The sequence below is a fragment of the Hypanus sabinus genome, chromosome 12 (genome assembly GCF_030144855.1).
Source record: "Hypanus sabinus isolate sHypSab1 chromosome 12, sHypSab1.hap1, whole genome shotgun sequence".
Taxonomy (NCBI): Eukaryota; Metazoa; Chordata; class Chondrichthyes; order Myliobatiformes; family Dasyatidae; genus Hypanus; species Hypanus sabinus.
The window spans coordinates 105,255,397-105,267,751 of record NC_082717.1 but is presented as its reverse complement, the minus strand read 5'-3'; positions in this window follow the sequence as shown (position 1 = coordinate 105,267,751).

Below are 12,355 nucleotides of genomic sequence, written 5' to 3'. Positions count from 1 at the left end.
CTCCCTGTCTCTGTAACGACTCCAGACACACACCACTCCCTGTCTCTGTAACCACTCCAGACACACACCAATCCCTGTCTGTGTAACCACTCCAGACACACACCAATCCCAGTCTCTGTACCCAATCCAGACCCACATCACTCCCTGTCTGTGTAACCACTCCAGACCAACACGACTCCCTCTCTGTGTAACCACTCCAGACCCACACGACTCCAACTCTGTTAAACCACTCCAGTCCCACACCACTCCCTGTCGCTGTAACAACTCCGGACCCACACCACTCCCTGTATCTGTAACCACTCCGGACCCACACCACTCCGTCTGTGTAACCACTGCAGACCCACACCACTCCCAGTCTCTGTAACCACACCAGACCCACACGAATCCCTGTCTGTGTAACCACTCCAGACACACACCACTCCCTGTCTCTGTAACGACTCCAGACACACACCACTCCCTGTCTCTGTAACTACTCCAGACCCACACCACTCCCTGTCTCTGTAACTACTCCAGACCCACACCACTCTCTGTATCTGTAACCACTCCAGACCCACACCACTCCCTGTATCTGTAACTACTCCAGACCCACACCACTCCTTGTCAGTGTAACCACTCCAGACCCACACCACTCCCTGTATCTGTAACTACTCCAGACTCACACCACTCCCTGTGTGTGTAACCACTCTAGTCCAACATCACTCCCTGTCTCTATAACCACTCGGGACCCACAGCAATCCCTGTCTCTGTAAACGCTACAGACCCACACCACTCCCTGTCTCTGTAACCACTCCAGTCCCACACCACTCCCTGTGTCTGTAACCACTCTAGTCCAACATCACTCCCTGTCTGTGTAACCACTCCAGTCCAACACCAATCCCTGTCTCTGTAACCACTCCAGGTCCACACCACTCCCTGTCTCTGCAACCACTCCAGACACATACGACTCCCTGTCTCTGTAATCATTCCAGACCCACACTTCTCCCTGTATCTGTAACCACTCCGGACCCACACCACTCCGTCTGTGAAACCACTGTAGACCCACACCAATCCCTGTCTCTGTAACCACACCAGACCCACACCAATCCCTGCCTGTGTAACCACTCCAGACACACACAACTCCCTGTCTCTGTAACCACTCCAGACCCACACCACTCCCTGTCTCTGTAACCACTCCAGACACACACCACTCCCTGTCTGTGCAACCACTCCAGACACACACCACTCCCAGTCTCTGTACCCAATCCAGACCCACATCACTCCCTGTCTGTGTAACCACTCCAGACCAACACGACTCCCTCTCTGTGTAACCACTCCAGACCCACACGACTCCAACTCTGTTAAACCACTCCGGACCCACACCATTCCCTGTCTCTGTAAACACTCCGGACCCACACGACTCCCTGTCTCGGTAATCACCACAGACCCACACCACTCCCTGTCTCTGTAACCACACCAGTCCCACACCTCTCCCTGTGTCTGGAACCACTCCAGACTCACACCACTCCCTGTGTGTGTAACCACTCCAGACCCACACCAATCCCTGTCTGTGTAACTACTCCAGACACACACCACTCCCTGTCTCTGTAACCACACCAGTCCCACACCACTCCCTGTGTCTGGAACCACTCCAATCCCACACCACTCCCTGTGTGTGTAACCACTCCAGACCCACACCACTCCCTGTCTGTGTAACTACTCCAGACACACACAACTCCCTGTGACTGTAACCACTCCAGACTCACACCGCTCACTGTCTCTGTAACCACTCCAGACCCACACCAATACCTGTCTGTGTAACCATTCCAGAACCACCACTCCCTGTCTGTGCAACCACTCCAGACCCACATCACTACCTGTCTGTGTAACCACTCCAGACGCACAAAACTCCCTGTCTCTGTAACCACTCCAGACCCACATGATTTCCAGTCTCTGTAACCACTCCAGACCCACACCACACCCTGTCTCTGTAACCACTCCAGTCCCACACCACTCTCTCACTGTGGAACCACTCCAGACCAACACGACTCCCACTCTGTTAAACCACTCCAGTCACACACCACTCCCTGTCTCTGTAACCACTCCGGACCCACACCAATCCCTGTCTCTGTAACCACTACAGACCCACACCACTCCCTGTCTCTGTAACCACTCCGGAACCACACTACTCCCTGTCGCTGTAACCACTACAGACCCACTCCACTCCCTGTCTCTGTAACCACTCCAGTCCCACACCACTCCCTGTGTCTGTAACCACTCCAGTCCCACACCACTCCCTGTGTCTGTAACCACTCCAGTCCCACACAACTCCAGGTCTGTGTAACCACTCCAATCCCACACCACTCCATGTCTCTGTAACCGCTCCAGACCCCCACCACCCCCTGTCTCTGTACCCACTCCAGACTCACCTCACCCTATCTCTGTAACCAGTCCAGAGCCCCACCACTAGCAGTCTGTGTTACCACTCCAGACCCAAACCTCACTGTGTCTCTGTAACCACCCCATACCCACACCACTCCCTGTCTGTGTAACAACAGGAGACCCACATAACTCACTGTCTCTGTAACCGCTCCAGACCCCCACCACCCCCTGTCTCTGTACCCACTCCAGACCCACCTCACCGTATCTCTGTAACCAGTCCAGAGCCCCACCACTCCCTGTCTCTGAAACCAGTCGAGATCCCTACCACTCCCTGTCTCTGTACCCAATCCAGACCAACATCACTCACTGTCTGTGTAACCACTCCAGACCCACCACTCCCTGTCTCTGTAACCAGTCGATACCCCCACCACTCCCTGTCTCTGTAACCACTCCAGACACACACAACTCCCTATTTCTGTAACCACTCCGGACCCACACAACTCCGTCTGTGTAACCACTGTAGACCCACACCAATCCCTGTCTCTGTAACCACACCAGACCCACACCAATCCCTGCCTGTGTAACCACTCCAGACACACACAACTCCCTGTCTCTGTAACCACTCCAGACCCACACTACTCCCAGTCTCTGTAACCACTACAGACCCACATCACTCCCTGTCTGTTTAACCACTCCAGACCCACACCACTCCCTGTCTGTGTAACCACTCCAGACCCACCACTCCCTGTCTCTGTAACCAGTCGAGACCCCCACCACTCCCTGTCTCTGTAACCACTCCAGACACACACAACTCCCTATTTCTGTAACCACTCCGGACCCACAACAATCCCTGTCTCTGTAACCACTCCAGACCCACCACTCCCTGTCTCTGTAACCAGTCGAGACCCCCACCACTCCCTGTCTCTGTAACCACTCCAGACACACACAACTCCCTATTTCTGTAACCACTCCGGACCCACACCACTCCCTTTCTCTGCAACCACTCCAGTCACACACCACTCACTGTCTCTGTAACCACTCCAGACACATACGACTCCCTGTCTCTGTAATCATTCCAGACCCACCACTCCCTGTATCTGTAACCACTCCGGACCCACACCACTCCGTCTGTGTAACCACTGCAGACCCACACCACTCCCAGTCTCTGTAACCACACCAGTCCCAACCCACTCCCTGTCTCTGTAAACACTCCGGACCCACACCACTCCCAGTCTCTGTAACCACTCCAGACACACACAACTCCCTATTTCTGTAACCACTCCGGACCCACACCACTCCCTTTCTCTGCAACCACTCCAGTCACACACCACTCACTGTCTCTGTAACCACTCCAGACACATACGACTCCCTGTCTCTGTAATCATTCCAGACCCACCACTCACTGTATCTGTAACCACTCCGGACCCACACCACTCCTTGTCAGTGTAACCACTCCAGACCCACACCACTCCCTGTATCTGTAACTACTCCAGACCCACACCACTCCCTGTCTCTGTAACTACTCCAGACCCACACCACTCCCTGTCTCTGCAACCACTCCAGTCACACACCACTCCCTGTCTCTGTAACCACTCCAGACACATACGACTCTCTGTCTCTGTAATCACTCCAGACCCACCACTCCCTGTCTCTGTAACCACTCCAGACACACACAACTCCCTATTTCTGTAACCACTCCAGACCCACAACAATCCCTGTCTCTGTAACCACTCCAGACCCACCACTCCCTGTCTCTGTAACCGGTCGAGACCCCCACCACTCCCAGTCTCTGTAACCACTCCAGACACACACAACTCCCTATTTCTGTAACCACTCCGGACCCACACCACTCCCTGTCTCTGCAACCACTCCAGTCACACACCACTCCCTGTCTCTGTAACCACTCCAGACACATACGACTCTCTGTCTCTGTAATCACTCCAGACCCACCACTCCCTGTATCTGTAACCACTCCGGACCCACACCACTCCGTCTGTGTAACCACTGCAGACCCACACCACTCCCAGTCTCTGTAACCACACCAGACCCACACGAATCCCTGTCTGTGTAACCACTCCAGACACACACCACTCCCTGTCTCTGTAACTACTCCAGACCCACACCACTCCCTGTCTCTGTAACTACTCCAGACCCACACCACTCCCTGTATCTGTAACCACTCCAGACCCACACCACTCCCTGTATCTGTAACTACTCCAGACCCACACCACTCCTTGTCAGTGTAACCACTCCAGACCCACACCACTCCCTGTATCTGTAACTACTCCAGACTCACACCACTCCCTGTGTGTGTAACCACTCTAGTCCAACATCACTCCCTGTCTCTATAACCTCTAGGGACCCACAGCAATCCCTGTCTCTGTAAACGCTACAGACCCACACCACTCCCTGTCTCTGTAACCACTCCAGTCCCACACCACTCCCTGTGTCTGTAACCACTCTAGTCCAACATCACTCCCTGTCTGTGTAACCACTCCAGTCCAACACCAATCCCTGTCTCTGTAACCACTCCAGGTCCACACCACTCCCTGTCTCTGCAACCACTCCAGACACATACGACTCCCTGTCTCTGTAATCATTCCAGACCCACACTTCTCCCTGTATCTGTAACCACTCCGGACCCACACCACTCCGTCTGTGTAACCACTGTAGACCCACACCAATCCCTGTCTCTGTAACCACACTAGACCCACACCAATCCCTGCCTGTGTAACCACTCCAGACACACACAACTCCCTGTCTCTGTAACCACTCCAGACCCACACTACTCCCTGTCTGTGTAACCACTCCAGACACACACCACTCCCTGTCTCTGTAACCACTCCAGACACATACGACTCCCTGTCTCTGTAATCATTCCAGACCCACCACTCACTGTATCTGTAACCACTCCAATCCCACACCACTCCCTGTCTGTGTAACCACTCCAGACCCACCACTCCCTGTCTCTGTAACCAGTCGAGACCCACACCACTCCCTGTCTCTGTAACCACTCCAGACACACACAACTCCCTATTTCTGTAACCACTCGGGACCCACAGCAATCCCTGTCTCTGTAAACGCTACAGACCCACACCACTCCCTGTCTCTGTAACCACTCCAGTCCCACACCACTCCCTGTGTCTGTAACCACTCTAGTCCAACATCACTCCCTGTCTGTGTAACCACTCCATTCCAACACCGATCCCTGTCTCTGTAACCACTCCAGGTCCACACCACTCCCTGTCTGTGTAACCACTCCAGACCCACCACTCCCTGTCTCTGTAACCACTCCAGACACACACAACTCCCTATTTCTGTAACCACTCCGGACCCACACCACTCCCTGTCTCTGTAACCACACCAGTCCCACACCACTCCCTGTGTCTGGAACCACTCCAGACTCACACCACTCCCAGTCTCTGTAACCACTCCAGACACACACAACTCCCTATTTCTGTAACCACTCCGGACCCACAACAATCCCTGTCTCTGTAACCACTCCAGACCCACCACTCCCTGTCTCTGTAACCAGTCGAGACCCCGACCACTCCCTGTCTCTGTAACCACTCCAGACACATACGACTCCCTGTCTCTGTAATCATTCCAGACCCACCACTCACTGTATCTGTAACCACTCCGGACCCACACCACTCCTTGTCAGTGTAACCACTCCAGACCCACACCACTCCCTGTATCTGTAACTACTCCAGACCCACACCACTCCCTGTCTCTGTAACTACTCCAGACCCACACCACTCCCTGTCTCTGCAACCACTCCAGTCACACACCACTCCCTGTCTCTGTAACCACTCCAGACACATACGACTCTCTGTCTCTGTAATCACTCCAGACCCACCACTCCCTGTCTCTGTAACCACTCCAGACACACACAACTCCCTATTTCTGTAACCACTCCAGACCCACAACAATCCCTGTCTCTGTAACCACTCCAGACCCACCACTCCCTGTCTCTGTAACCGGTCGAGACCCCCACCACTCCCAGTCTCTGTAACCACTCCAGACACACACAACTCCCTATTTCTGTAACCACTCCGGACCCACACCACTCCCTGTCTCTGCAACCACTCCAGTCACACACCACTCCCTGTCTCTGTAACCACTCCAGACACATACGACTCTCTGTCTCTGTAATCACTCCAGACCCACCACTCCCGGTATCTGTAACCACTCCGGACCCACACCACTCCGTCTGTGTAACCACTGCAGACCCACACCACTCCCAGTCTCTGTAACCACACCAGACCCACACGAATCCCTGTCTGTGTAACCACTCCAGACACACACCACTCCCTGTCTCTGTAACGACTCCAGACACACACCACTCCCTGTCTCTGTAACCACTCCAGACACACACCAATCCCTGTCTGTGTAACCACTCCAGACACACACCAATCCCAGTCTCTGTACCCAATCCAGACCCACATCACTCCCTGTCTGTGTAACCACTCCAGACCAACACGACTCCCTCTCTGTGTAACCACTCCAGACCCACACGACTCCAACTCTGTTAAACCACTCCAGTCCCACACCACTCCCTGTCGCTGTAACAACTCCGGACCCACACCACTCCCTGTATCTGTAACCACTCCGGACCCACACCACTCCGTCTGTGTAACCACTGCAGACCCACACCACTCCCAGTCTCTGTAACCACACCAGACCCACACGAATCCCTGTCTGTGTAACCACTCCAGACACACACCACTCCCTGTCTCTGTAACGACTCCAGACACACACCAATCCCTGTCTGTGTAACTACTCCAGACACACACCACTCCCTGTCTCTGTAACCACACCAGTCCCACACCTCTCCCTGTGTCTGGAACCACTCCAGACTCACACCACTCCCTGTGTGTGTAACCACTCCAGACCCACACCAATCCCTGTCTGTGTAACTACTCCAGACACACACCACTCCCTGTCTCTGTAACCACACCAGTCCCACACCACTCCCTGTGTCTGGAACCACTCCAATCCCACACCACTCCCTGTGTGTGTAACCACTCCAGACCCACACCACTCCCTGTCTGTGTAACTACTCCAGACACACACAACTCCCTGTGACTGTAACCACTCCAGACTCACACCGCTCACTGTCTCTGTAACCACTCCAGACCCACACCAATACCTGTCTGTGTAACCATTCCAGAACCACCACTCCCTGTCTGTGCAACCACTCCAGACCCACATCACTACCTGTCTGTGTAACCACTCCAGACGCACAAAACTCCCTGTCTCTGTAACCACTCCAGACCCACATGATTTCCAGTCTCTGTAACCACTCCAGACCCACACCACACCCTGTCTCTGTAACCACTCCAGTCCCACACCACTCTCTCACTGTGGAACCACTCCAGACCAACACGACTCCCACTCTGTTAAACCACTCCAGTCACACACCACTCCCTGTCTCTGTAACCACTCCGGACCCACACCAATCCCTGTCTCTGTAACCACTACAGACCCACACCACTCCCTGTCTCTGTAACCACTCCGGAACCACACTACTCCCTGTCGCTGTAACCACTACAGACCCACTCCACTCCCTGTCTCTGTAACCACTCCAGTCCCACACCACTCCCTGTGTCTGTAACCACTCCAGTCCCACACCACTCCCTGTGTCTGTAACCACTCCAGTCCCACACAACTCCAGGTCTGTGTAACCACTCCAATCCCACACCACTCCATGTCTCTGTAACCGCTCCAGACCCCCACCACCCCCTGTCTCTGTACCCACTCCAGACACACCTCACCCTATCTCTGTAACCAGTCCAGAGCCCCACCACTAGCAGTCTGTGTTACCACTCCAGACCCAAACCTCACTGTGTCTCTGTAACCACCCCATACCCACACCACTCCCTGTCTGTGTAACAACAGGAGACCCACATAACTCACTGTCTCTGTAACCGCTCCAGACCCCCACCACCCCCTGTCTCTGTACCCACTCCAGACCCACCTCACCCTATCTCTGTAACCAGTCCAGAGCCCCACCACTCCCTGTCTCTGAAACCAGTCGAGATCCCTACCACTCCCTGTCTCTGTACCCAATCCAGACCAACATCACTCACTGTCTGTGTAACCACTCCAGACCCACCACTCCCTGTCTCTGTAACCAGTCGATACCCCCACCACTCCCTGTCTCTGTAACCACTCCAGACACACACAACTCCCTATTTCTGTAACCACTCCGGACCCACACCACTCCGTCTGTGTAACCACTGTAGACCCACACCAATCCCTGTCTCTGTAACCACACCAGACCCACACCAATCCCTGCCTGTGTAACCACTCCAGACACACACAACTCCCTGTCTCTGTAACCACTCCAGACCCACACTACTCCCAGTCTCTGTAACCACTACAGACCCACATCACTCCCTGTCTGTTTAACCACTCCAGACCCACACCACTCCCTGTCTGTGTAACCACTCCAGACCCACCACTCCCTGTCTCTGTAACCAGTCGAGACCCCCACCACTCCCTGTCTCTGTAACCACTCCAGACACACACAACTCCCTATTTCTGTAACCACTCCGGACCCACAACAATCCCTGTCTCTGTAACCACTCCAGACCCACCACTCCCTGTCTCTGTAACCAGTCGAGACCCCCACCACTCCCTGTCTCTGTAACCACTCCAGACACACACAACTCCCTATTTCTGTAACCACTCCGGACCCACACCACTCCCTTTCTCTGCAACCACTCCAGTCACACACCACTCACTGTCTCTGTAACCACTCCAGACACATACGACTCCCTGTCTCTGTAATCATTCCAGACCCACCACTCCCTGTATCTGTAACCACTCCGGACCCACACCACTCCGTCTGTGTAACCACTGCAGACCCACACCACTCCCAGTCTCTGTAACCACACCAGTCCCAACCCACTCCCTGTGTCTGTAACCACTCCAGTCCCACACCACTCCCTGTGTCTGTAACCACTCCAGTCCCACACAACTCCAGGTCTGTGTAACCACTCCAATCCCACACCACTCCATGTCTCTGTAACCGCTCCAGACCCCCACCACCCCCTGTCTCTGTACCCACTCCAGACACACCTCACCCTATCTCTGTAACCAGTCCAGAGCCCCACCACTAGCAGTCTGTGTTACCACTCCAGACCCAAACCTCACTGTGTCTCTGTAACCACCCCATACCCACACCACTCCCTGTCTGTGTAACAACAGGAGACCCACATAACTCACTGTCTCTGTAACCGCTCCAGACCCCCACCACCCCCTGTCTCTGTACCCACTCCAGACCCACCTCACCCTATCTCTGTAACCAGTCCAGAGCCCCACCACTCCCTGTCTCTGAAACCAGTCGAGATCCCTACCACTCCCTGTCTCTGTACCCAATCCAGACCAACATCACTCACTGTCTGTGTAACCACTCCAGACCCACCACTCCCTGTCTCTGTAACCAGTCGATACCCCCACCACTCCCTGTCTCTGTAACCACTCCAGACACACACAACTCCCTATTTCTGTAACCACTCCGGACCCACACCACTCCGTCTGTGTAACCACTGTAGACCCACACCAATCCCTGTCTCTGTAACCACACCAGACCCACACCAATCCCTGCCTGTGTAACCACTCCAGACACACACAACTCCCTGTCTCTGTAACCACTCCAGACCCACACTACTCCCAGTCTCTGTAACCACTACAGACCCACATCACTCCCTGTCTGTTTAACCACTCCAGACCCACACCACTCCCTGTCTGTGTAACCACTCCAGACCCACCACTCCCTGTCTCTGTAACCAGTCGAGACCCCCACCACTCCCTGTCTCTGTAACCACTCCAGACACACACAACTCCCTATTTCTGTAACCACTCCGGACCCACAACAATCCCTGTCTCTGTAACCACTCCAGACCCACCACTCCCTGTCTCTGTAACCAGTCGAGACCCCCACCACTCCCTGTCTCTGTAACCACTCCAGACACACACAACTCCCTATTTCTGTAACCACTCCGGACCCACACCACTCCCTTTCTCTGCAACCACTCCAGTCACACACCACTCACTGTCTCTGTAACCACTCCAGACACATACGACTCCCTGTCTCTGTAATCATTCCAGACCCACCACTCCCTGTATCTGTAACCACTCCGGACCCACACCACTCCGTCTGTGTAACCACTGCAGACCCACACCACTCCCAGTCTCTGTAACCACACCAGTCCCAACCCACTCCCTGTCTCTGTAAACACACCAGTTCCACACCACTCCCTGTGTCTGGAACCACTCCAATCCCACACCACTCCCTGTGTGTGTAACCACTCTAGTCCAACATCACTCCCTGTCTCTGTAACCACTCCAATCCCACACCACTCCCTGTCTGTGTAACCACTCCAGACCCACCACTCCCTGTCTCTGTAACCAGTCGAGACCCACACCACTCCCTGTCTCTGTAACCACTCCAGACACACACAACTCCCTATTTCTGTAACGACTCGGGACCCACAACAATCCCTGTCTCTGTAACCGCTACAGACCCACACCACTCCCTGTCTCTGTAACCACTCCAGTCCCACACCACTCCCAGTGTCTGTAACCACTCTAGTCCAACATCACTCCCTGTCTGTGTAACCACTCCAGTCCAACACCAATCCCTGTCTCTGTAACCACTCCAGGTCCACACCACTCCCTGTCTCTGCAACCACTCCAGACACATACGACTCCCTGTCTCTGTAATCATTCCAGACCCACACTTCTCCCTGTATCTGTAACCACTCCGGACCCACACCACTCCGTCTGTGTAACGACTGTAGACCCACAAGAATCCCTGTCTCTGTAACCACACCAGACCAACACCAATCCCTGCCTGTGTAACCACTCCAGACACACACAACTCCCTGTCTCTGTAACCACTCCAGACCCACACTACTCCCAGTCTCTGTAACCACTCCAGACCCACATCACTCCCTGTCTGTTTAACCACTCCAGACCCACACCACTCCCTGTCTGTGTAACCACTCCAGACCCACCACTCCCTGTCTCTGTAACCAGTCGAGACCCACACCACTCCCTGTCTCTGTAACCACTCCAGACACACACAACTCCCTATTTCTGTAACCACTCCGGACCCACAACAATCCCTGTCTCTGTAACCACTCCAGACCCACCACTCCCTGTCTCTGTAACCAGTCGAGACCCCCACCACTCCCTGTCTCTGTAACCACTCCAGTCCCACACCACTCTCTCACTGTGGAACCACTCCAGACCAACACGACTCCCACTCTGTTAAACCACTCCAGTCCCACACCACTCCCTCTCTCTATAACCACTCCGGACCCACACCAATCCCTGTCTCTGTAACCACTACAGACCCACACCAATCCCTGTCTCTGTAACCACTACAGACCCACACTACTCCCTGTCTCTGTAACCACTACAGACCCACACCACTCCCTGTCTCTGTAACCACTCCAGACCCACTTCACACTATCTCTGTAACCAGTCCAGAGCCCCACCACTAGCAGTCTCTGTTACCACTCCAGACCCACACCTCACTGTGTCTCTGTAACCACCCCAGACCCCCACCACTCCCTGTCTCTGTAACCACTCCAGACACACACAACTCCCTATTTCTGTAACCACTCCGGACCCACACCACTCCCTGTCTCTGTAACCACTCCAGACACATACGACTCCCTGTCTCTGTAATCATTCCAGACCCACCACTCCCTGTATCTGTAACCACTCCGGACCCACACCACTCCGTCTGTGTAACCACTGCAGACCCACACCACTCCCAGTCTCTGTAACCACACCAGTCCAACACCACTCCCTGTGTCTGGAACCACTCCAATCCCACACCACTCCCTGTGTGTGTAACCACTCCACTCCCACACCACTCCCTGACTGTGTAACCACTCCACTCCCACACCACTCCTTGTCAGTGTAACCACTCCAGACCGACACCACTCCCTGTCTCTGTAACCAGTCGAGACCCCCA